Source organism: Mauremys reevesii, linkage group 6 (assembly GCF_016161935.1).
Source record: "Mauremys reevesii isolate NIE-2019 linkage group 6, ASM1616193v1, whole genome shotgun sequence".
NCBI lineage: Eukaryota > Metazoa > Chordata > Testudines > Geoemydidae > Mauremys > Mauremys reevesii.
In genome coordinates, this window is record NC_052628.1 from 114314810 (window position 1) to 114342272 (window position 27463).

Consider the following 27463-nt stretch of genomic DNA (forward strand, 5'->3'; position numbering starts at 1 on the left):
GAGTCTACATAGCCAGATAATCCTGCTGTCAGGGTACCAATGCCTGAGATCATGGGGCATCCAGGATTTCCAGGTTTATGGATCTTAGATAGCAGATACAATACTCGTGGTCGGGGAACTAAGGGTGTGTCTGTGCAGATTTGTTCCTGTGCTTTCTCAGGGGGTTTCTTGAGAAAATGGTATAGTTTCTTTCGGTAACCCTCAGTGGGATCATAGGGTAATGGCCTGTAGAATGTGGTGTTAGAGAACTGCATAGCAGCCTCTCGTTCATATTCCAACCTATTCATGATGACGATAGCACCTCCTTTGTCAGCCTTTTTGATTATGATGTCAGAGTTGTTCCTGAGGCTGCGGATGGCATTGTGTTCTGCACAGCTAAGGTTATGAGGCAAGTGATGCTGCTTTTCCACAATTTCAGCCCATGCACGTTGGCGGAAGCACTCTATGTAGAAGTCCAGTCTGTTGTTTCGACCTTGAGGAGAAGTCCACACAGAATCCTTCTTTTTCTAGTGTTGGTAGGAAGGTTTCTATGGATTAGTGTACTGTTCAGATGTGTGTTGGAAATATTCCCTTGAGTCGGAGACGTCGAAAGTAGGGTTCCAGGTCACCGCAGAACTGTATCATGTTCATGGGGTGGAGGGGCAGAAGGAGAGGCCCCGAGATAGGACAGACTCTTCTGATGGCTAAGAGTATAGCTGGATAGATTAACAATATTGTTGGGTGAGTTAAGGGAACCACTTTTGCAGCCCCTTGTGGCATGTAGTAGTTTAGTGTCCTTTTTCCTTTGTAGAGAAGCAAAGTGTGTGTTGTAAATGGCTTGTCTAGATTTTGTAAAGTCTTGCCACGAGGTGTAGAGGTGTCCTCCTGTCTTTATAGACAGCCTGAATAATAACTCTGAGGTTTAAACCGCCTCATTAATTTCAAAAGATGCTAACTCTATTATCAATGATGATACTTTAAATGTCTACATTGTTAAATATTTCATTGATCATCAAAGCATACAAGGAAGGACAGCAAGTCATCGTATTCTGAAGCTCTGTGACAGATGCTGCAACCCCACGCAATATCTGAGGACCACATGCAATATCTTTGAGGACCACATTATGTATCACTGTGGGCCAGGGATTGTATGCAGTGCCAAAGCAGGAGGATTACCCCAGCTCTTCCAGGAACCAAAAACAGTAGGGGCTAGTTATGGTGAATCATTCAGGGACCACCTCTTGGTGACGCCTGCATATACTAATTGAAGCTGGGTTTTCCCAAGGCCAGCAGACAAAGAATGGGCTTTTGATATAAAAAGGGTAGGCTTAAACTGATTTAGGGCCTTCTTTTGTTCCAGCAAATTGACATGACTCTTCTCCAAGGGGGGGCCCAACAGTACAGAAGAGTTGGAAAGGGGGGCGCCATAAGACAGATGGGTGATTCCTGGTATATTATGTGTTTAAATCCATGTATTGTTTTATTATGTTTTCTCTAGAATGCTTTTACCTTAAGAGTAAATGTGCTTGATTAGAAAGAGCTGTGTGGATACTTGTAACTGCTGGCAATATACTACTCACAGCCCTCAGAGAGAAGCGGGGGTTATCACAGTGTAAGGTAAGAGGCTATGTAGCCTTAAAACTCCCCAGTCAGAATGCCCAGAAATAGATGAGAAGCTGGAGACATGAGACCTGACTGGGCACTGCTGGAGTGAATCCCAGAGGGGGAATACAAGTGCAGTTACAGTATTTCTCAAGGTGGAGGGAAGAGGAGTGGAGGAGGAAGCAGAAGGTGCAGAAATTAAGATGTGTAGGCCTTTAACAATACATGATGGGATTGCAGGGGAGTATGATTGGTTTTGTTTTACCTGAAGGGGACTCAGGTTTCAAAAGTTTGGGAAACTCTGCTTTACAATGTCCTTTCAAGTGAATGAAACATCAATATATACAGTACCAACAGTGTCCACCAACACAAGAATGTTTTCAGTAGGGCTGTCAAGCGATTAAAAAAATTAATCAGATGATTTATAAAATGAATAGCAATTAATCGTGCTGTTAAACAACTATAGAATACCATTTATTTTAAATATTTTTGGAGGTTTGCTACATTTTAAAATATATTAATTTCAGCTACAACACAGAATACAAAGTGTACAGTGCTCACTTTATTTATTACAAATATTTGCACTGTAAAAATAACAAAAAATGTATTTTTCAATTCACATCATACAAGTACTGTATTGCAGTCTCTTTATCATGAAAGCTGAACTTAGAAATGTAGAATTATGTACAAAAAAATGCATTCAAAAATGAAACAATGTAAAACTTTAGAGCCTATAAGTCCACTCAGTCCTACTTCTTGGTCAGCCAATCTACTCAGACAAACAAGGTTGGTTACAATTTGCAGGCGATAATTCTGCCTGCTTCTTGTTTACAATGTCACCTGAAAGTGAGAACAGGTGATCACATGGCACTGTTGTAGCTGGTATTGCAAGATATTTACATGCCAGGTACGCTAAAGATTCATATGTCCCTTCATGCTTCAACCACCATTCCAGAGGACATGCTTCCATGCTGATGATGGGTTCTGTTTGATAACGATCCAAAGCAGTGCAGACTGATGCATGTTCATTTTCATCATCTGAGTCAGATGCTACCAGCAGGCTGATTTTCTTTTTTGGTGTAATAACCTCGCGACCCCCTGAGGGGTCCTGACCCCCAGTTTGAGAACCCCTGCACTACTAAGTACTACACAAAACAATAAGCGTTTGCAGGATAGTTTACATATTTTGTAAAGTAACTTATGTACCTTTTTGGTTAAATATCTTATATAGTTATCTAAAATTTACATTTCCAAATCATCCCTTCTTAACCCCAAACAACTAATGCAGAAATTACGAATAAGAGGAATGTGTGTATCAAAACCTGACCTTAAAAGATTTGCACCTTTAAATAAAACAACTACACATTGAGAAAAATGCTGCCTTAAGTCTGCCAAGCATAGGAGTTTTTGTGTGGGTCTTCATTTTACTGTAACCTTTCATGCAAACAGCAACCCCAGAACTAACCACTTCTCCCACACTGCAACTTCCCCTCTTGCTGGACCAGACATTGCAGCCGGGGGCGTGCAAAGCATTTCCTCCCTCTCCTTTTTGTGTCACTCTACCTCTCCCTGTGTCAATCACTGCAGCACAACTCTCCTTCCCTGTATCAATGTCACTGCAGCCCCATTCCCTGTCAAATACACTGCAGCTGCCCCTCTGTGTCAGTATTACTGCAGCCCCCCTTCCCTGCCAGTACCACTGCAGCTTCCCTTCCCTGTGTCAGGACCTGCAGCACAACTCTCCTTCCCTGTATCAATGTCACTGCAGTCCCATTCCCTGTCAGCGTCACTGCAGCCCCCTCCCTGTGTGACACTGCAGCCCCCCATCCCTGCCAAAACCACTGCAGCCCCCCTCCCTGCCAATCACACTGCAGGCCCCCCCCGTCACTATCACTGCAGCTCCGCTCCCCCGTCACCGCCTCTCCTCGCCCCTCCACGCACCGCCTCGTTCCGCCTCTTGCTCCCGCCACTGGTGATCTCACGCACCCCCCTGGATCCCAGAGCGGGAAGCTGAGCTGGGCCCTGATTGGTCCCTAGAGCCTCGCGGCACCAGCGCCCGCCATTAGTCGGAGTCACGTGGGACCGCCTGTCGCGCTCGCGCGGGGGCCGGCGAAGCCAGCGAAGTTGAGGGGAGCTGATCGCGGGAGTGGCGGGACGGGGCGACGTGATGCGCGCGAGACCCACCTAACGGGCTAGAATGGGGAGGGGGGGCGCCCCACGGAGCTGATTCAAACCCCGCCCAGTCGCGGGGGTGTTTGACCCCCTGCCACAGCGCCCCTATCTGCTCAGACCAGCCCACCTGCCGGGGGACCCCCTCTCTCCCCCCCAGGGTGTTCCCATGTGCCCCCCCCATGTTAACCTGGTGCAGTGCAGCTGCTAAGAAACAGCAGCTGGGGACATCCCCCCCACCCCCAGCAGGCTGTGCCCAGTCTGCCCTCTCCGGCCAGGGGGTACTCAGGGCAGGAGCTCCCCCTCCACCTGCACAGCACTGGGAGGGGTGAATAGGGCAGACACTTGGTCCCCTCCCAGACCTCTGCTGGTACAGCTGCGCGCCTACTTCCCAAGTTGCACCAGGGAAACTGACGGCTCTTAACAAATACAGATTATGATAGCACAATACTTAGGGTGCCCAGATAGCAAGTGTGAAAAATTGGGAGATGGTGTGTGTGTGTGTGTGGGGGGGGGGGGTAATAGGAGCCCACATACCCTCCCCCCCTAAATATCAGGAATGTCCCTATAAAATTGGGACATCTGGTCACTCTAACAATAGTGGTGAGGTGGCTGGATGAATAACACAGAAAATGGGGAGCCAGCCCCTTCCTAGTGCCTAGTTTTCTACACAAGTAATGGAAGCAGCTGCTCGGGCCTGGGCCTTAAGAGCAAACTGCAGCACTGGGCAACAGCTGCACCATTTCCCATATTTTTCCTGAAGAAGCAGTAAACTTATCAATACACATTTGCATGCATGCACACTTCCACAGCTCATCACCACACACAACTCACACCTCATAATCACCCATTCACATACACAAAATTCATTGCACACACAACTCTTCACTTACATGCACACACACAAAAAACATCATCACACATGCACACACAAAAAACTCATCACCATGCAGCTCGTCACCACAGACATGCGCCACCACATGCACACAGAGTTCATCACCGCACACAACTCATCCACACACCCACACCAGGCATAAGGCAGGAGGAAACCACAATCATCCTGGTATCAATGGAACTTGAATAGGAGAGAAATCATGGAACCTTGACAGCAACTTGGAATCTCTACTTGGATTGTTAGGGTTTGCCTAGCTGGATTTCAAGTGGAAGGTATTTGTTATTTGTTCTGGGCTACTTGAAGCTTCTTTTGTAATTCAGGTACTAAAATCTGAATCTCACGAGCAAGAGGGAAAGGGGATTAATTCTCCAACCTTCCCTCCCTCCCCCCCGATATGTTTCAGGAATGAGCTATTTACCTTAGTTCAAAGGTACAGATAGAAAGCACTAGTTTCTCCGGTACGCCCGTAGGTTGTTCTGAATCAGACAGCGTCATGAAGAACAACAAAGAAAAGGCATAACAAATCTAGATATTACATGGAGGCAGACAAAAAGGCTTCTCAGGCCACTGTGACCTTAGGGTGAAGGAAGAAGAGTATCTTTATTTCACTATGAGCTCCATTGTCTATGCAGGGATTGAAAAGGGAGAAAATGAAACAGGAGACCGAAGGATGGAGAAATTGAAGTAAAGGAGAGTGAGAAATAGGTGAATGAGGGTTAGATTTGTGGTGCAGGGACAAGGAGTCTGAGAGGGGTGTAAGAGGAACGGATCAGGAGAAAGAGGTTTAACCAAAGGCAGCAGAGAAAAAACTAGAATAAATGGGAAAAAATTATAAAGTAATACTAAATATTAGGAAAAAGACTATAATAAATGGAAGAGTAGAAAGGGAGAGGGATGAGAATTCAAAACTGAAGAGAAAAGAAATCCCTTAAAGATAGTGGGCAGCAAAGATTGCACAATATGAGACTTTAAAGTTAAAAATAAACTCAACATTTTATGAAGTATTGTGACAGGAAAATTAGTCTAAAGAAAATGCATTCAAGAGAGTTGGGGCCACATTAAAATCTACTGTAAATCTGGAATAAGTCCAATGAAGTCAATGGATTTATTTCTAATTTACAGCAGTGCACATCCAACCAGAATCTGGCCTTTGGAGTTTAAAAGAGACAAGAGACAAGGAAAGAAGAGGGAAAGAAGATGAGCAAAAAATAGTGGTCAATACTGTAAATTTACTCTTTTATTGGAAGTTTGCTGCAAGTATTTTATATGATAAAGTACATCCACAAATAATGATGTGTGTTTGTATATAGACATTTTCATTTAATTATATATTTCGTAACATCACAAGACACATCCATCTGGCATTTTGTCCTATCTTACATTTTAAAACTACCTAAAAGAAAAGTGAAGAATTTGCTACCTGTCATGAATAAAAAGACTTTTTATCCACAACTCATCTATATCTAAGACTGCAAATGTCCTCTTGGTTTTATTGTTGGTGCTATTGTAACCCCCTTTTCTTTTTTCTTATTTCATGGTATTCAGCCGAAAAAAATGTATTGCTATAACTGCAGCTGCTGTTTCTACTTGTTCTCAGACAAGGTGGCAGTAGTACACTTAAATGTTTTTATTTAATTGTCAATGTAGTACCAAGGGTGAGCCTACAGGATAGTAGATAATCTCTGATTGTTAGAAGTCCCAATCCCTGTATTGATTTTGTAAGGTATTTCAAATATATAATGTGTTTGTGTGTATATATATGGGGGAGGGGGGTTTGGCAAGCTCCGTGTTCTTCATATTAAAGGAAAATAACAAATTTCTAATTAGTGATGTTAGTCTAGTTAGGGTGCATTGTAACTGCTGTGTTGTAACAGTTTGTTTTGGAGTGTTAGTCATAAATAGGAATTTGAAATTATTAACTGTGTGTATGCGTAACTGTCTTATGGTAAGGACTGGTACTGGATTCCTAAGGAAAGAAAGAAAGTGAATCCTAAGTCACCACAAGAGGGAAAGGAGTCAAGGGCATGACCAAACCCCACTTTCTCATTGGCCTTCAGATTTGGAGAGCTGCAGAGGGAAGCATTCACCCACTGCAACAGCCTAGGAGATGCCTGTGGCAGCAAGTATATTCCCCCTGTACACTGGAGCACCAGGAGACACATTTCCTCACAAAACTCTGGGGTGGTGCAGCTGCAGTTGGAACCAGTGGCTAAAAGCTACAATTGAGTCTCTTGCAAGAACAGATTTTACGGGGAGGAGGAGGGGATATTAGATAAAGGATATGGCCCAATCTGCCATTACTACTACTGAAGTACTACTCATTGTGAGTAAGAATAGCAGATTCAGGCCTATAATGATTGAAGGTCAAGCAAATGAATACATTCCGATGTATGGGTTTACCAAGCAGCTGCACATTCCAGATGTTTGCTAGCCAGTCATATTCTTCCTTTCATAATGCCTATCTTATAGCCAACTTGATGTTGCACTGAAGGCAGGGGATGGCCCATTCGGGACTAATGCCCACACTGAATCATTCGTAGCACTACAGAAACCTGCTTCGAACCAAGCAAAATGATATTCTGGTGGGAGTCTGTTTTAGCAGCAGTTGAACAGTTCTAGGGACACAGAGAGGGAAGAGAAATGCCACCCACCTGCATCAACGTGTGGAGGAAATTGATGAGGCCAGCAGTGAAATGGGGACAATCCCAGTAGGAGGGACAATATCTAGTTCCTTCCACGGGAGTCTCTAGCACTCATTGGCCAGCTGGAGGAGAGGGCTGCTGATTGACCCGCATTCCCCAGCTCCTAGGATTTAGCTCAGTGCAAGGGGCCATGTGGAGCCTCTTTCGGCTCCATTCCAGCAGCCCACTCTACCTGCCCAAACTAGGAATGAGAACTTGGCCTGAGAGATGCTGTGGGTCTAGCTGATCACCTCTTTAGGAGGTCAGGCAGGAATGTTTTCTCCCCTGGGCCAATTGGTGGAGGACCAGGACGTTTTTTTGCCTTCTTCGCAGCACTTCCAAGCAACAGGAGGAATGTGCACGGTTTCCAGTGTGGTGAAGAGAATAAAACGAATGGTTTCCAGAGATAAAAGACTGAGAATTTGGTGATGGGCCTTGGGCTCATGTGACAGGGTGAGACTTGTGACCTTTCTGGGTCGAGGTCAGACCTTGTGGACTGAGGTCCCCACCCTGAGGCACCCACTGTCCCTTTCACAGGAGGGAGAGGATGCTAGGACTCAGCTCTGAGCCCTGGGGACTCGGCTGAGAAGAGCCCATCCCACACTATGGTTTATATGGTAAGGAGCCCTGTAGCCCCTGCACTGGAACCAATTAAATGCCTGGTATAGGAGAGTATGGGTGATGGGCAGGTAGTGCCCCATCCTTGTGTTAAAAGTTTAATAAAGTTGTGGCCTGCTGCTTAATTCCATGCATATGTCTATCCTCCTTTTGCTGCTGTGTCCACATCAATTTAATCCGCTGCTTGAGAGCTATACAGGCAGAAGACCATATAGTAAGTAGTAGCGATTATATATTTATCTAGTTTTTTTTAAAATGTAAGTTGTACCAAAAGAGAGAGAGGTGTTTTACAGACAAAGTCCATGCTCCAAGCAGCTCAAAATCTCAAGAGGCAAGATGCAGGTAACATAGAGTAGGATGACAAAAATGTTTATGGTTTTGACACATTTTATTTGTCAAAACCACTTTTATTTGTATTTTTTGGTGTGTTGCTTTTATTTTTGCAAACACTTCACGGAGGGAGCAGTAGCATTTTAATCTCTTCATTCCACTAACAGTTTAGATTTTGTTTAGTTTCTTTTCTACTCTAAATCCATAAATTTTACACAGGTTTTGTACCGCTATAACTAATCTTTGCAGGATCAGGACCTTACAACATAAGGATGATAATTTATCAATACATTTTACACACCTGTTTACCTGGAAATAAAATTTGAGTACAGAAGTGTTGATGTTACAGAAGAAAATCTTTTATTGAAAGTTAATTATTTCTCTGCCTTCTGGCCAGAAGGATTAGCATGCTGATATTTGCAAAATGTATCCTTTTCTAAGCACTCTTGATCAACTGGCTATTTTCAACTTTGAGGTTTATACTAAGTTTCTAAACAAATTCTATCCTCCTCCCTCCACCCCTCTCTTTGTCACCAAACTAATTAACACCATTACTTTGATCAGGAAAAGTGTATTAAAACAAGTCTACATATTCCTGTGGAATAGTGATCTCTCTCTCTCTCTTTTCTCTTTGTAGATTATGGCATCAGTGGCTGAAAAGTCTTCAATGGATAGAAGTTCTTCACTGAGAGCTAGCACTAGAAATTCACAGGAGAAGAGGTTGGTAAATGTATGTTGATAATATGTCTGTCTTAACTCCCTGTTTGCATAAATTTTATGTTGCCTATGTACAGAAGTGATCAGAAAACAAAAGTAAGTGTGCACTCTGCAAGCAGCCTTTTCACTCTTCCCTCCCCAGTATAAAAGCTGATTGTGGTTTTAAAGGAGTATTTCTTTACACCTTTGCAGAATGACTTTTGTTGTTGTTGTTGTTGTTGTTGCCACTCTTAAAAAACCGGGAGTTTGGGTGTCATACATCCTTTGGGAAGGCCAGTTCACCAACAGACAATAAAATATTGTATGACAGCAGATTTTCAGGTCAGCCAGCACAGCTGAGACTGAAGAATTTGTGGGATGATGAGAGAGAACTTTTGATAAGGAGAAAGTCTAATCCTCAGAAAATATCTCAGGAGCAAAATCAACAACATGACCTCCAGAAGAACTCTGCATCAACCTGCAGCACATGCAGGAAATGTTCAAAATGTTGGCAGCTATGGAGATATTTTAGCTGAATTTTTCAGCAGAAGCATGGCACTTCTTCACTGAATTGTGAAGCACAGTGAAAGCATAAATTGACAGTCTTGTGTGGTGCTGACTGGCTAAGAGCCAATGATTAGCCAAACAGCCACTTCAGTGTTGTGACTGAACATAATCTGTAGTGTCACATCTTTGTTGATGAGTCAAAATCTTCCTTGCTCCATTACACTGACAATTTTTGTAACTGAATTCATCACTGTCATCCAATTTCCCTCTAATGTACAATCACATGATCAATTTGCTGCTTATGATTATGCCTTTCCTTCAAATGAAAACAGAAGCCATCTGTACTCAGTTATTACAATAACTCCAAATAAAGCAGATTCAGAACAAGCATATGCCAGTGCCTCCACATCAAGTATTAATGAGGCACCTTTTATTTATGAAACTCCAGGGCCATCATATTACAGTTCAGAGCAGGGTCATGATATTGTGTGTTCTTTGGACACTGCTGTTAGTTCAGCTGAAGAAACTATTAGAAGTGGAGCTAATTTTCAAATGCTGTTACAGACTGACTAAGGACCAAAGGATGATGATAGTGGATCTTTTTCCTATAACAATTTAATTATGGCAATTTGATGTAAATTTTATTCAATTATGTAAGTAAAAACCCCTGTACGGTTTTTAGTCAGTTTAAGAAAAAGAGAAATAAAAAGCAAAGCTCAAATCCTTGAACAGCAAAATTAAATGTTTCTTGCTTTTTAAAATACTAATAGACTCAAATATGTCTTCTTTCAGAAATTCACACAGGGGAATTTTTATGTGTATGTGTGTTTTTTTTTTAAAATCATACTGGTCCCTACTGTTTTTTTTTTAATCATACTGGTCCCTACTGTGATTTTTAAGTGGAACTCTTTATTGGCCTGAATAGGAAATTCTACTTAAAAAATTGATGGCATGAACGGGGCCACTATATTTTATTTAAATAATTTTCATAAAATGTTTCTCCAAACCGTGGCACTTGCTTGCATGTGTTATAATGATTAGTTTTTAATGTTTACATTCAATAAACATAAAAGTCAAAATACCCTGCAAATAATAAGTGTCTGTGTTACAAGCTGGCCAGGTCCTCTCTTTTGGATAGTCAGCAGTCTGTTGTAAGTGGGCCCAATCTGGGGTGCTATGTGCTTCTAAATCCTCTGGGTCTGACTGGGTCTACTCTCAGGGGCACATTCCCAGGCACAGATCTCTTGTACAAGTTCTTCCTTGGGTTGTGTGGTTCTGCAGCCTGGCTGCCAAGGTTCTGAAACCAGTGTCTCAGACCTCCTAAATCCCTACTTACGTTTATGCACTCCCTCAATGTTCCACCTGGATGTGGGTACTCTCTTTCCTAGTTTATCTCCTTTGAAGACAACATGCCATGAAAGCAATCCAAGACAGGCTTAGCAAAGGAATTTCTTAACCATCAGTCACTTTACTCTTAAAAGCACAAGAGAGTTACACATTTTTGAAAACAGCAAAAGTCCTAAGATGCACCTCCTTTGCCATTACTTAGTCTGATCTTGCTCCTTTGGTGAGTCCGAGGTCTGGTCCACTGTTCAGGCTAGGCAGAGTCTCCCTCCAGCCTTTTCTTCTGGCATATAGGACTAGACTCACCACCCCTTCCACAGAGTGCATCCTTCCTTAAAAACAGCCTGATCCTTGTTGCCATGTGTCTAGGCAGAGAAACTCTAATCCAGGTGTATCAAACTCATTTCACAGGACAGGCCTGATCCAATACTCTGCCACTTGGCATGAGCCAGATTCAACAAAAGTTAATAAACTAGAAATAAAGATAAAAATGTTGGTAATTGCTTACATTCACACTTTGATTTATTTGAAGTCTCCTTTTCTTTGACTTGCCAGCTTGGGGTATCTATTCTCCAGCCAGTGGGTAAGCGCTCTTCAGTGCCTTTTTCCCTCAGCCAGACACATACTAGCTTCCACCAGATTTATGCCCTTCCAGCGCCTCTTAAACACAACCAAGTGATTCCATAAAAAGTTTTGCTGGAGTCTTGAAACAAAATGGTGATCACAAAATTAAATGGAGTTCACAATTTGATGCAGACATAACCCACTCTGTCACAGTATGTACAACTTATAGAGAAATATAATAATATTTTTACAGTGGAATCACTCATGAGAGACTGGCCATAGTCTGTAATACAGTTTTTACTTCACCGTGAAGCTAAACATCCACTTCACATTCGTTTGCAACTGTTACTGAAAGAAAAAAACCTTTAAAAAATGCAGTATACTTGCCAAATACAAGGTGTGTCTTTGACATGTTTTATCAGCCAGCTGCAGCTTCAGATTTCTGAGTATTTGTTAGCACTTGGCTTTATCATATCATGCACCAAAAGGATGTGCAGATGCTACCACTTCTGTTTGATCAGCACAAAGGAAATCACGATAGTAGCAAACCTAATGAATAAAATAAAATTCTCTGTGTCTTCCAGAATGGGACAATAGACGGATGAGCCCTATCATCCGTCTTTTTGTCACTAGCATAGAGCAATAAGGCCAATTGGTCCTGAGAATAAAATAAAATAATACCAGCCTCATTTGAGAAAAAGTATTAACTCATTAAACAAAGCAAACAATTCACTGACACTAGGTGAATTGCCCCTGATTCATTCTGTGTTGTGGTTCTCATGGTCTGTGAAAGACTTTCTAGACTGTCTTCCATATTGTTGCATTTCAGTAAATGGTCCATTTCCATTTCAGTAGAAGTCACTAAGGACTTGTGCTGCTTCTGGCTTGACCTTCCGGCCCCTTTAATAAATACTGTCAGCTGATCGCCTCCAAGAAAACATGTCTTCCCTTGAAATCTCACCCATCATTTGCTAGGAAACATGAGGGAAGATTCAGCCTATGATTAAGTATCTCTTGCTTATGTACATTAACAAATATTGGTGTTTTCAAGCTTGTGTAGATTGGAAGACATTAGGCTATATTAGCAGATCATCCAGAGTCACTGTGGCATTTTCAGTGGAAATTCAATTGAAAATACTTCCTTGCTAATGGTTGTTTGGGAACTATGTGAAATTAAATTGGTAGACTTCATTCAGTCCTCATTGGACAACTGCCAGCATTCCCCATATCCACCACCTTTAGCATCTTTGTTGCCATTTTCAGCAAAGAGGCTAAAGATTTTTAACAGCATGGAACTGCACTGTTCTGTCTCTAAGAGCTTGTCCTTTTAGGTGATGTTTGAAATACATGGATAGGGTAGGGTTTGTACAACCCCCCCCCCCCGACCAATGCAACAGTGTCTGTTCTGTGGATAAACGGAGTATGCCGTCCTTCAGAGCTCTCACGCTGGTATCTTTCACAATAACTAAATTCACATTTTTTTCCAAGGAGTAGTAAAATACAGTATAAGCTGAGATGCTATTTTTTGATGGCCTTAAATATTCTGAAAAGAAAAATGTTAAAATCTTTACTTCATATCTGTCCTATGGGGCCCATTGCTGTAGTCTTTATTCGGTTTTTAATGAAGCAAAACTCCCATTGAATTCAATGATATAAGATTGTAAAGGAGTGTGTATCCTGCACTGGCCCTGAAAGTGTTACGGGGAGCTAAAGACTCAATTAGAGCACCTGGTGGCAACTACAGGGCATGGCAGGCCCAACTAAGGATGAGACCCAGCTGGGTAGCTACTATAAAGGAAGAGCTTCAGGGCTAAAGGAGGAGGTGAGGTGTGGTGTTGCATTGCGTTGCCTGGCCAGGCCTGGCCAGAGGATGCTGGCAAGAGGACAGCAGAGAAGCCACTGGGGTGGAGCAAGCTCTGCTGGTGAGCCTTGATAAATGGGCATAATTTAGATCTCCTGGGGCGTGTTCAGCTGAGGTAGAGAGAAAAGGGGAAACTTAAGAAGGGTGAAAGTTCAAGGAGTAAGGCCAAAGTGATTTAAGTTTCTATTTTCCTGTGGGATTTGTTGGGGGATGCTAGGGCCCAGCTGCAAGTCCCTACCCTGGAAAAAAATCTTTGAACCTTGAGAGGCTGTGGAGCATGGGACAATAGAGAGATTGTGGGTTCTGAGGAAAAACACAGATACACAGTGAGCTCAGGAAGGAGCTGTGGGAATTGTCTGCAGACAGCTGATGTGGGAGGAAGCAGAATACTACTGGCCTGGAGTGTGTGTTGGCATGGGGACTGAAAGTTGGAGACCCTTCCAGACCTAGCCACGTGGGAGCATGCAGTCAGTGAGTTACGTGTCTGCAAAGACATTATCCTCTAGAACAGGCTTGACTGTAGGCTGGATTCTCAGCTGGTATAAATCAACACAACTCTGCTGAAGTCAGTAGAGCTATACCAGTTGACACCAGCCAAGGATTTGGCTCTGTGTATTCACAGTGTCACATTTGTTTTGTATCTCAAAAAATATTGACGCAAAAACACCCTTGAGGCCAGTTAAAAACAAGCATTCATGTATGCAAACACGTCACTGCGAGAAGACAAAATATTTTGTTTCAAATATTGGCTTTTAAAGTTGAAAGAAAACTCTCCTTTTGTGGAGTTTAGGGGTTGTTTTGCTTGCTGGAGGTATCAATTAATTTTGTAGCAGAACAGGATTTACTTCCTTAGACAACACATAATGGAGTTATCTGTTCACTCATTCCGTGTATTTTTCTAAAGCAAGTTGTTCAAAATCTCCATAGAAGCATAAAGCTATGTAAATATTTTGTTATTCATTATGCACATGTATAAACCAGCCTAAATGAACAAACTGAGTATACAGTAGACTAGAATTTTAAGACAGGTTTGCAGAGGCTGAACCAAGCCATGCAGAAAAGCAAGACAAGTGGAACAAAAAGAATTGCTACCCAATAACAAACTGTATTATATCCACCAATTCATGGATACAGCTTCCTATGGTGTCTTTCAATCAGCAAACGGCTGTTTTACATCAGTAGATGAAGATAAAACTCTCCAGCTTAACATGTAATTAAGTTTAGAAAGGAAATGCATGATGGAAAAGGGGATGCACCTTTTTGCTTTACCAATCCTGGAATAGATTATTGAAGTATGGAAGGTAGTCACAGTGGAGAAGTTGGAACTACTACTGAGAGAGAAAGCAGACAGAGCACAGATACACCTGAGGATCTAATACATGTATTTTTTTATTCCTTGTTGTTAGATTGTTGAAATTATTAAAAACTGCAAGAATCTAATGTGTTTCCCTAGAATCTAATGCTGTTCACATTTTGCATTTTACATTAGACTGATCCATGGGAGTAATTGCCCCCAGATAGTCATGTTCCCAGACACAACCTTAGGAACCTCCCTCTTGCAGTGTCCAGTTATGCCCACTGGATGCTGTAAGCTTATATGAGTTTGTCAATTTAACAAAGACATCGATATGTACCAGGCTTGTTATTGCAAGGGGAGACTCTGACGCGCTTCAAACCAAACACAGTGCTTCAGGTAGAACAAATAGATGTATTTACTACAAAGAGAAATTTTAAGTGATTATAAGTCAAAGCATAACAACTCAGATTTGGTCAAATGAAATAAAAGCAAAACACATTCTAAGCTGATCTTAACACTTTCAATGCCCTTACAAACGTAAATGCTTCTCACCACAGGCTGGTGGGTTGCTCTTCAGCCAGGCTCTCCCCTTTGATCACGCTTCAGTCACTTGGTGTGGTGGCTGTAGATGTAGGTGGAAGAGAGAGAGAGCTTGGCAAATGTCTCTCCCTTTTATCATGTCCTTTCTTCCCTCTTGGCTTCCCCCCCCCCCCCCTTCAGAGTCAGGTGAGCATCACCTCATTGCAGTTCCAAACTGACCACAGGAAGGGGGGTGACTCCCTGGAGAGTCCAACAGATTCTTTGTTCCTGTGAGGCTGGGCTGGGTTTGCCCCATACATGTCCCGACGAGGTGTGAACAGCCTCTCTGTCTTTGGAGAGTTTTTGCTTGGGCTTATTTTAAGCCATGATGATACATTTTCAGCCTCATAACTACGTACCTGAAATTATAACCTTACTATAACATTACTATAACCACAATGCTCAGTGCATCACGAGCCTTCCAAAGACATCCAACATGACAAACTTTGCAATGGATACCACACAGTCATTACACAAGGATGAACATGGGGGTGCTGGGTGTTCCCCTGAGGTACAGAGCGTCACAGCTACATTTAACTAAGTGGGCCCAGAGTTGCAAGTGAAGACTGATGGAAGACATTGTTACATTAGCGTGTCACCACATTTAAGAGTAGTAACCTCAACTCTTATAGTCCTGCAGGGAAATGACACACAAAAAAGCAATAGTACATGGGATGACCGGATCTTCTTATGAAATGACAATTTAGTGTCTGTAAAGCACTAGCTGACTCATAAGAATGGGCTGATGTGACGTGTGTGAGGGGAATACTGTCACTGAGCATGCAGAAGTGTTTGCAGGATCAGTACTATGGACAATAGCTGTGCCAAACTGGCCAATAATATTTTTGTAGCTGCTGTTGTGAAGTGTGTGTGGAGTGTACCCTCCACAGATCAGCAGCTCGAGGAAGACTGGCCCTACCCCCAGAGATCTGATTTGGCTGGGGAATGAGCAGATGGGGAGCTGGCTTGAAATCTTGCCCCTACTACATATTGCCGGCTCTGCTCACTCTAAATAGGGAGAATGGGATTGCCATATTGGAAAAGGGACTGCAGGCTTTAGGACGGGGCATGTGTTGCTACAGAGGTACTGCGGGCTTGGGTCTGTGCTCAGGTTGTAGGACAGACCCAGAGAGCAGTCTGAGCATGTGTCTCAGTGAGCCTGCCCCACACATGGGAATCAGCAAAGCCTAAAGAGAAAGAGGCCTCTGATCAGTGACTGTTGGATTCCAGGTGACACTGTCTGTTTGCTGATAGTGAGGAAGGGGTAGGAATGATTTCGGAGTGAATTCCTGCATCCTCAAGGCAACAACAGGGTGGGAATCTGGAACTGATTACCAGAGAGGGGAGTCCCCACTGCCACCTTACTCATACTGATTTGAATGACATTATTTTCCCTCATGCCCTTTCCTTCCACAGGCATGCTCTGTGCATCAGACTTGGCTTTTTGATCGCTTTTCTTGCTTTCTTTATGAATGCCTATAAAGAAATTTAAGAAAAAAAGAGTTAATAACTCTCCAGCTTCTCTTCACAGCCGCAGCTTCCCTTCTCACCCCAAACCCACCTCTGTGGCTTTTTTTTCTTGTTACTTTGTGGCAAGGAAGATCCCAGCTGCCAACTGTTAACTTCATTGTGTTAGCTTTGAAAAAGAAAACTAGGGCAAGAAGAAGTGTGTGTGTGTGTAGGGGGGAAATATATTTTATCAAACCAAAACAGTTATAAAATATGCACATGGGCCTGGGAAGCACATGGTGAGCTTATTAGACAACTGGCATTTCTTTTTAACTTAAAAAGTAACATATTCTGTGCACTCTGCATCTCAGATACCCATAGCGAGACCAAGTAATGTTGTTGTGGCAAGTGATTATCTTATACTGGATAGGGTATAGTAAATATCTATAACATATTCATGTGTTGATTTTAAGAGTCAGTAACAGTAGCTTCATCATCATCATCATCACTCCCATAACCTCATTGGTCGTTGGGGCACCATCATTGATGAGCAGTCAACCAATTGTCTCCACCCCTGACGATTGTGTGTCAGTGCTTGAGTCTCCGAAGTCCATTCCTGCCACTCTTTTATGTTGTCAGTCCATCTCTTCATTTGTCTACCTCTTCTTCTCTTCCCCTGTACTGTCCCTTGGAGGATGATCTTGGATAGGCCAGATGATCTTGTTGCATGGCCGTATCACTTCCGCTTGTGCTTCTTCACGGTCAGGAGGTCTTCATATGACCCAGCGCATTGGGTGATGAAGTTGCGGACTTCTTCATTAGTGATGTGGTCGAAGTAGGAGATGCCCAGGATTTTACGGAAGTATCTCATCTCTACTACCTGTATTTTCCGTTCAAGTTCTGCCATAAGGGTCCATGTCTCGCACACATACAGAAAAATGGAGATGACCAATGCATTCAGCAGTTTCAGTTTGGATTCCAGGGAGATGTTCTTATTCCTCCAAATTGGCTTTAGTTTTGCCACTGCTGCTGTTGTTTGCACAAAAAGAACATGAGTACTTGTGGCACCTTAGAGACTAACAAATTTATCTGAGCATAAGCTTTGTTGGGCTATAGCACACTTCATCAGATGCATAGAATGGAACATATAGTAAGAAGATATATATACATACCTAGAACATGAAAAAGTGGAAGTAGCCATACCAACTGTAAGAGGCTAATTAATTAAGATGAGCTATTATCAGCAGGAGAAAAAAAACTTTTGTAGTGATAATCAAGATAGCCCATTTTAGACAGTTGACAAGAAGGTGTAAGGATACTTAACATGGGGAAATAGATTCAATATGTGTAATGACCCAGCCACTTGCCCAAATTTCTTGCCCGAATTTCTACCTTGGATCCTTCATCGGTGACGATTGCCCCCAAATACTTGAACTGTTTCACTGTCTCCAGCTCTTGTCCACTGACAGTGATATGTGAGCTGATCCCATCACATTTGTTTGTCATCAGCTTGGTTTTCTGTGCACTGATTTCCATGCCGTATTTTGCGGAGGTTTCATCCAATTGTTTCACAAGGTTGGCAAGTTCATCTTTGCTGCTCGCCAGGCCATCAGTGTCATCAGCAAACCGAAGATTTGAGATTGTTTGCCCCCAAATGCTGACTGTGCATAGTGATCTTCTAGGGCATCAGTCATTATGTGCTCCAAGTTGATGTTGAACAGTGTGGGCGAAAAAAGGCAGCCTTGCCGGACTCCAACAGTGGTGCGAAACCACCCTCCTATTGTGCCATTGACGAGAACTGCACTGCTGGCCTTGGCATACAGTTGTTTAATGGTAAGAATAAGCTTATTACCACATTGTACTTCTTCATGGTTGCCCAGGGAGCTTCGTGCCGTACTCTGTCAAATGCCTTCTTGAAGTCAACAAAGATGTGGTAGATGTCCTGCTGGTGTTGTAAGTACTTCTCACATAGAACACGAAGGTTGAAAATCTGTTCTGTGGTACTTCTTCCAGCACGAAAGCCATCCTGTTCTTCAGCGATGATATTCTCCGCTTGTGGCTTCAATCTGTTCAATATGACTTTCAACATCACTTTGTTGGGATGGCTAATTAAGCTTATGGTCTGGTAATTTTGACACAATTGCAGGTTGCCTTTCTTTGGCAGAGTGATAATTAGTGATTGTGTCCACGTGGAGAGCCACTCACTGGTCTGCCAGATCTTGTTGCAGATCTTGGTGAGTACATCTATTACTATTTCTCCTCTGAATTTCATCAGTTAAGCTGGGATGTTGTCACTATGTGTAGCCTTTCCCTTCTTGAGTGATTTCACAGCTGTCTCCACTTCTTCACGTAGTATTGCAAAGTCATCCTTCTCTGTTGAATCTGGACTGTCTAAGACAGTATGATCTCCATTTGTCTGGTGGTTGTATAGATCAGAGCAGTAGTTTGTCCACCTATTGATGATGTCCCTTTCTTCTGTAAGACTATTCCGTTCTTTGTCTTGAATTGCATTAGCTTTGGTCTATCTTTCCTTCGTCAGATCTTTTACAACCTGGAAGGCTTGTTTGCTTTTTTTATTATTGATACACTCTTCAATTTTAGAGCATTGTTTTTCAATCCATATGCCCTTGGCCATCTTCATTCCTTTCTTGATCTGTATTTATCAGCTCCCTCAGTGCTGTTCTTGTCTCTCTCAAGTTCTCTTCTAATGTCACACATTTGTAGTATTTCATTTGTGACCCATGGTTTTGTCTTCTTATGATGTTTCTCAAGGATGTGCATTGCTGCCTCATTCATTACAGCGTTGAAATTGTTGGTCATTATTTCTATGTCTTCCTCTAGAGCAAGCAGCGGGGCAGATTTTCCACCGATCATTGCTTGGAATGGCTCTGCAGTGTTGCGGTCTCTGAGTCTTTCTAAGTCAAACTTGGTTCTGGTGAACTTTGGCCTGATGATTTTCCTTAGCCGCAGCCAAAAATTTTGCATCACAAGGTCATGATCACTTCCAGTATCAGCACTGGGGAAGCTCCTTGTTTTAGCTCTGTTAATCTCAGAACGAAATCTGTCCCCTGTGGATCCAGGGACAGAATAGGCCCACTGCTCCTCCTGCATGTCGTAAGAGGCAACTAAAAGGGCGCTGCCTAGAGAGGGATGGGCTCCACCAGGTTAGGAATTTGCCCAAGACACACTATATGATGAGCAAGTCAACAATGTCCATACCGGATTGATCGCAGTCCAGGTTAATAATGACCGCGCCATCCGTTTCCACCAGGGCAGACATGACAAGTATACTACTGGTGTAACCCCAACAAAGAGGATCCGTGGAAGAGATAACATCACCATAGCCACATGGAATGTAAGGACATTGAGACAAATAGGGAGGTTGAAAGAACTTTCATACAAAATGGAACAATACACCTGGCACCTCCTTGGAATCTCTGAGGTCAGATGGAAGAACTTTGGAGAGATACTAATCTCCATGAAGAAGGCCATGTACTCTATTACAGTGGAGAGGACAAACATATCAACGGCTTAAGATTTCTTGTGCATAAAGATATCAAGAATTCAGTATTAGGATGCCGCCCAATGTCCAGCAGGCTTATTTCCATCTGCCTAAAGGCAGTACTGTTTAATATCACAGTGGTACAAGTCTACACTCCTACAACAGACTATGACAATGAGCAAATTGAAGATTTTTACAATCAGCTTCGAGACATCATCGATAAGGTACACAAAGGTTTCAGAGTTGTAGCCTTGTTAGTCTATATCAGCAAAAAGAACGAGGAGTACTTGTGGCACTTTGTTAGTCTCTAAGGTGCCACAAGTACTCGTTCTTTGTACACAAGAAAGATATCCTGATTGTATGAGGAGATTGGAATGCTAAAGTGGATACTGATGCACAGGCAGATTGGTGAGATTATTGTGGCCCTTTCTGTAATGCGGTAACCAATGAGAGAGGATTGAGACTTTTGGAGTTTGCCAGCTATGACAATCTGGTTCTTGCAGACACATTAGGAGCACATAAAGCATCCAGATGATCAACATGGCACACACCTAATGATCCTCATCACAGTCAGATCGATTACATCATGGTGCAAAACCCATTTTGTTCTGGGATTAACAGAACAGTATCTTACATTTTCACAAAAGAAAAACCTAGTTAAATAACATCTAATGTAAAAGGACAAAAGCAGGAAAAACTCTAAGCTTAAAGGACACTTGCAACTTCCTGGGATGAAATATCTCTGTGTAGTGTCTAGGGTGTACCCTACTCAGGTCTATGACTAAAAAAGCCACCACAAATGAGCCCTTAATGAGCTACCAAGTTTGATGTGAAGCAATTGAGCTGAAGAAGGTGCTACTCAATTCAAGTTTGATGGAAGGGGGAGGGAAAGGCAGAGGAGAGGCAAAATCTGGCTCAAAGTAATTTGAGAATGTTTTAAAATTAGGTCCAATATGGCATCTTTTTTTGAAGGCTCAAACCCTTAAATTCTGCCCGTATACTTTTACACGTGTCTGAGTCCTATTTACTTCAGTGGAACTACTCATGTCACTACTCACCATGGTAGTGCACAGTTGTGTGAGCAGTCCAATAAGTACTCCCCTTATTGGAGCACACACCTGAATGACTAAGACTATTCCATGTTCGGCAGGACTTGCAGGACTGGGCTCTTAGTTGGGAGATTCATTTAATTTGGGTCAGAGGCCAACACTTGGGCATCCTGATGAAGAGGATTCTGTTGCACGTTCTGTTCACTTTAAATGAACCTGAATACATCACAGACCTGTGTTGGGACTGGGAGCCAGTCACTGAGTTAATACATTACTGTGGAGTTGCACTTGTCTTTGTGACTCTACACTGAATGAGTCAAATTCTGTACTCAGTCATTGGTGTTACTCTGGATTTACACTGGGGTAACTGAATGCAAGGAGGCTCAAGGCCTTTTGGTGTCTTGTAAAATTTCAGAGATATTGGAGGCAATTTAGAGAATGCAGTAGAGTAACTTTACTTTTTTTTCCTGTTCTGTAGAGAATCTTCAGCAGAAAACTGAATGTTAAAATTTTTCTGTTGAGCCTATGGAGAATGTAATAGAACAATAAATATTACCAATTATGAAACAGCCACTTAAGCATAGGCATTTAAATGGTCAAACTAATAAGACATTAGGCTAATTTGCTCCTCCTTTCCTAACTGAGAGCCCACGTGTGTGGATTTATGAATTAAACCCCTGTTGTGTTATGTTTTACTTGACCATTTCAATAGCCAGATTTTTTTTAAAACAAGACTGTTTTTATAGATAGCATTTGCTTGACTGAAATTAGCAATTGTAATGGCCACTGTCAAATTTTAGTGTCTTTGCATACCATGCCTGCTGATAAACGATACGGGGAAAAAATATTGAGGAAGACGTGACTCATGATCATTTTTCACTAGAGCACAGTAGTCTGGCAATAGCATTGCTGTCAATATTGATTGTCACTGACTTGGCTCCACCAGTTGGAACTGAAGATAACATGTCTAGAAAAATGTGCTTTGCTGATAAATGTGACTCTTAAAGCATCAGACTTGTCTTCTTGACCTTTGGTTAAGTTCTCCATAGGAAGTAAAACCAGTAGTTCTCTTTTCTGCAATAAAACCAAGTAACTTTGAATGAGTAATGTCAGATGCAGGATACCATCAGTCTATGTGGATAGTTAGCTGATAATGACTACCACCACAAAGTGGGGAAATGAATTATTGGAGCTGTTCAGCTCAGCATATGGAAATATTTTACCCATTTGGGAATGTGAATTCCTGGCAAGTGCTCTACTCTTGAAACTTTCATCCCTTGAAGGAACTCTCATTCTTAATACTGCAGCTTAGAAACATGTTAGCCTTGCTTCACTGAAAAGCTGGTAACTAGCATCTAAATCCTGACATCCTTATTCTGGCGAAACTCCCATTGAGCAATGGGAATCTTGCCCGAGTGAGGGCTGAAGCAGTGAATTGACACTATGGGAGTTTTACTACTAACTTCAGTGGGAATGGGATTTGATCTTAAATAAAGATTGCAGGGTTTGGATCTACAATAACTTAGGTCTATTAATTAACAGATCTAACAAATACTTATTTCTTCTGTGCCTGCTGAAGACGTTTATCTTAAAAGCAGAGGACTTTGTTATTCTAAAATCTGATACTGCCTGGATTGTGCTGCCACTGCTCATGCTCTTCACCATTTTTATTTAAGCTATCATTCTGGAAAGTATATCAGATAGCACTGTGAGTCACTTCATCTGATGAAGTGGGCTGTAGCCCATGGAAGCTTATGCTCAAATAACTTTGTTAGTCTCTAACGTGCCACAACTACTCCTGTTCTTTTTGTGGATACAGACTAACATGGCTGGTACTCTGAAGCCATTCACACTGCCAGACATGCTGAGTAAGTTCTGATGGTCAGCTGAATTCAGTGAAATGTCCATTTAAGACATCAGCCTGGTCATATGTCAGCTAGTGGAGATTTGGTGTGTGCCAAAGCTGGCAGCCTGTGTCAAGAAGTTATGTCTGCATTGTCTAGCTTCTGTACATTTGTGTCACCCCTCTATTATTTAACACTGGGATTTCTTTTGGTAATTGTTCTGCAGAGCTGCAATGTGTGTCAAACACCAGCAGTGAGGAAAAGAGGGAACAGGCAATAGATTGCTTCCTCCTTCCTTAGCAAAGAAATAGGGATGATTGTGCAAATAAACAATGGCTATTCCTAAACACCCTTTGCCAACAAGGGTAGGATTTCGACGGAACCAATTTCTGAGGCCAGCCAAGGCCAAAATGATCTTATCTAGCCAGGGCTGGCTCTAGGCACCAGCTAAGGAAGCAGGTGCCTGGGGTGGCAAATCTGAAGGGGCGGCACTCTGATTTTTTTTCTTCTTCGGCAGCAGTTCGGCGGCCGCTTTTTTTTTCTTCTTTGCTTCGCTGCTTGGGGTGGCAAAAAAGGTAGAGCTGGCAAAAAAGGTAGCACCTGGCCAAAAGGAGTCACAAATCGTCCCTGCTGATGTAGCTTTGGGTGCTCAGAGATGGCTATGCGTTAATCACCCTGCACGCCGCAGGGGCCCAAAGCGGCTCTCATATCAGTATGCTACCTTTCAATGACTATTTACTTGGCCTGATTGTCCTCTAACACCAGTTTGACACTACTGTATCTGCATTGACTTCCACAGGCTCACTCCTGATTTACTATGATGTAAGAGAAGAATCTGGCCCTGGCACACAGTCCTGAGAAGAAACAACCTAGAAATCTACATAATAGTGAGGGAAAATGCTCATGGCTTTTTTTTTTTTTGCACCCGGAAGCTCATTTGCAAAGAGAGCTAAAGGCAGAGGAAAAAGTGACCTGTTTCCTCCCCCTCTCCCCATACTGGGTATATTGCACCATCCTGTGAGAAAGCCCATCCATGCACTAACCAAGAATAGGCCATTATAATACAGATGTCTCACCCTGTGCACTCTTACAGTCCAGCGTGCCATCTGTTCCATACTGTAGTGAAGAGCCTGGTCAGCACTGTAGTATGGATGTAGGCTGATTGGATGATTTGTATTCTAGGTGTCAGCAGTGGTCATTTCATTGTATAGAAAGGTGTAACCAATATCTCATTACTCTGATTTAAATAACACATTCAGGTTGCTGATTGTGACGGGATTCGACTCACCACTGTGGCACCTCCTGCTGGCCGTCCTGAGAATTAGCTTGGGGTTGCCAGTGCACTTTTCTCAGGTGGTGTCTAGCCCGTCGTCACTCCCGTCTCCTCACCCAGGACCCGCGTCGCTCCCCGGCCCGTGTCACCCTCTTCTGGACACAGCCCTCCAGCTGTGCCCCACTTGGTTCTTTCCCACCTTCCAAGGGACCAACAGTCCTCAATCCAGCCACTTGCCTCAGTGGCAATCTGCAGTCCAGGTTCTTGCCACTCATCTCAGTGGCAGACTGCAGTACCTGCACTGGTCACTCCCTTCAGTGGCCAGTGGGGACAAAGGTTGGGAGCCCAGGCCCGCCCACTACTCCAGGCCCCAACCCAGGGACCCTGTAGCCAGCAGCCAAGTACTGCCCCTCCTCCAACTCCACCATCTCCTTCCTTGGGCTACTTCTCCCGCAGCCCTAGCACCTCCTCTGCCCTTGTAACAGAGCCTCAGTTTGGCAGTCGTCAGCCTGGAGCTTTCTCATACTGTGCTCTGCCCAGGGTGCTCCAGCCTTCTAAGCAGCCAGTCCTCCTCCCTCAAACTCCAGGGAGTGACTGCCTCTGCTCTGCTCTGCTCTGCTCAGCAGCCCCTTCTTATATGGGCTAGCCTGGCCCTGATTGGCTCCTCCAGTAAACCTTCCCCTAATTGGCTGGCACTACAAGCCTTTTCCTTATTGGCTGCCTCCTGCACAGCCTCCCCAGGTTGTTTTAACCCCTTACATACCAGTGAGGGGCAGCTCCCCATCACACTGATCCATATGAAATGTGTTGGTGATCTCAGTTTTCTAGAGGATAAGTGTCCACCTTACAAAAACAATCTTGTACAATCTCAGTAAAGAGGACTAGACCTCAGTGATTCTGGGCACTGAACTACTCTCTCATTCTCAGGTGGTGCTCCCATGATGTCATAGATAAGCCACATTAGTGGAGGTGGTGGAGTTAGTGTAAGGAACTGTGCACTGTTGCTGCCCGTGCTTTATTTGTCTGAGTAACCCTGTAGAGGATTTTGGCTTCTACAGCTGTTCTCCTGAAATAACGCTCAGCTTTTTGAATGAATCTGAAAAATGCAGCCCATTTTTTTCTGGTGTTTTAATTCTGCTCAGTGGCAGCTTTCAGTGGTCTCATGGCTGCTGTTACTTGAACAACTAGACATAATGCACTCTTTGAACTGACGCCACAATATAAAGAAATCCAGGTTATCCAGCATAGGATTATGTTTCCCACACAAGTGATCATGTTATCTGATTTAAAATTGTCATCTTTTTAATTTAAACTTTGTTTTGCAATACTGCCCATACCTCTAGTATTTCTCTGTTTGCTTTTCATCTGTGCCTAAGGAAAACTTTGGATTAGATTGTATCAGTGCTGAAAGAGTTATATGTTAGGAGATTATTTATTAAATGATCCTGTGGCATTGGAGCATCTCCAAGCAGAATTTCCAAGTTTCCTGAGTAATAATAATAACTTCTGCGTTAAGGTGAAGATTGTATAAGTTATTGCCATGGAGCACTAAGACATTGGCACACAGGTATTGCTTTATCAAGGAAAAAAAGATGAATAAAAATTCAGCCTTGAAACAAGAAGACTGAAGATTGCAAAGGAAAGCAAAGATCTCTGATAATAATTAATGAGAATGATGTAGCTCAAGTGAGAGTCAGTGCCAAATGCAAACATTTGACGAATAAATCGTTATATTGCTGAACCTGACTTCATAAGAGAAAGCAATAAAACTAACTACTTGTTTGCTTTAAACAAAATGCCTTAAAGTTCAATTGGTAAGATTAGAAATTATAAAGGAAGGTCAACAAATGGAAGGTTATAAGTAAGGCCTTACATCATTTGAAATACTGCGGAAATTGTGGATCCTACATTATTAGGCTTCCACCACAATTTTGATTTTAATTAGCTTTAGGGCTGTCAATGAATCTCAGTTAACTCATGCGATTAACTAAAAAAATTAATTGCAATTAAAAAAATTAATCATGATTAATCGCAGTGTTAAATAATAAAATACCAACTGAAATGTATTAAATATTTTTGGATGTTTTTCTACATTTTCAAATATATCAATTTCAATTACAACACAGAATACAAAGTGCACAGTGATCACTTTATATTATCTTAGATTACAAATATTTGCACTGTAAAAATGATAAACAAAAGAAATGTTTTTTTTCAGTTCACCTCATACAAGTACCGTAGTGCAATCTCATGAAAGTGCAACTTTCAAATATAGGTTGTTTTTTTTACATGACTGCACTCAAAAACAAAACAATGTAAAACTTTAGAGCCTATAAGTCTACTCAGTTCTACTTCTTGTTCAGCCAATCGCTAAGAGAAACAAGTTTGTTTACATTTATGGGAGATCATGCTGCACACTTCTTAATTACAGTATCACCTGAAAGTGAGAACAGGTATTCGCATGGCACTGTTGTAGCCGGCATCGCAAGATATTTACATGCCAGATGCACTAAAGACTCATATATCTCTACAAGGCTCCAACAGAGGAGACTGGCCCACGTTTGAACTGCAATATCCAGTGGGGTGAGAAAAACTGCTTCATATAGATGTTACCCTAACAGGATTGAGAGTTTAGATTGTGTGCTTACATTTTATTTTCTTTTGGTAACCACTCTGACTTTTTGTCTGTCACTTATAATCACTTAAAATCTATCTTTTGTAGTCAATAAACTTGTTTTACTGTTTATCTTTACCAGTGAGTTTGCCTGAAGTGTTTGGTAAAGCTGCTCAGATTTACAAAGGCTGGTGTATATCCACTTTCCATTGATGCAGTGATGAACCAATTAATAAACTTGCACTGCTCATCTTGAGCAGTGCAATACAGGTTATTGCTGGAGTACAGTGCTGGGGGGATTTGGCTTGTGTCTTTCTCTGTGTGATTCATGAGTGGCTCTGGGAGCATTCATGCAATCTAGCTGGATGTGGGGCTCCACACACGGTTGTGCTGAGTGATCACAGCGCCTGGAGGCGTTTGCTGCTTGTCACTAGCAAAGCATTGTGAGAGACACCCCAGACTGGAGAGTTAAGGGAACACAGTGGTCCCACAGTCCCAAGCTGCACCCCAGGGATCCCATCACAGCTCCCGCCATAGCCCAGGGGCTGGAGGAGCTGTTGCGCCCCCACCCCTTATGCTATAACAAGCCTTTGGGTATATCAAACAAATT

General features: G+C 42.6%; 1 protein-coding gene and 1 long non-coding RNA gene across 8 annotated transcripts in view; one reads left to right on the top strand and one right to left on the bottom strand.

Annotated features, from left to right (window-relative positions):
- SHOC1 (shortage in chiasmata 1) overlaps window positions 1–3628 on the bottom strand; it is a 134010-nt gene extending 130382 nt beyond the window's left edge. For 4 of the 7 annotated variants that reach the window (XR_005600089.1, XR_005600088.1, XM_039543179.1 and 1 more), the window contains exon 1: window positions 3523–3628. The gene's annotated coding sequence lies outside the window, so the exon portion shown is untranslated. The remainder of the gene's footprint in view (window positions 1–3522) is intronic. The other 3 variants (XM_039543180.1, XM_039543181.1, XM_039543178.1) reach the window with 1 other exon arrangement.
- Window positions 1476–23989, top strand: LOC120407532. Its single transcript, XR_005600090.1, has 3 exons — window positions 1476–1596; window positions 8912–8994; window positions 23766–23989. It is a non-coding gene; the product is annotated as an uncharacterized LOC120407532 (long non-coding RNA).
- The last annotated feature ends 3474 nt before the right edge of the window (window positions 23990–27463 follow it).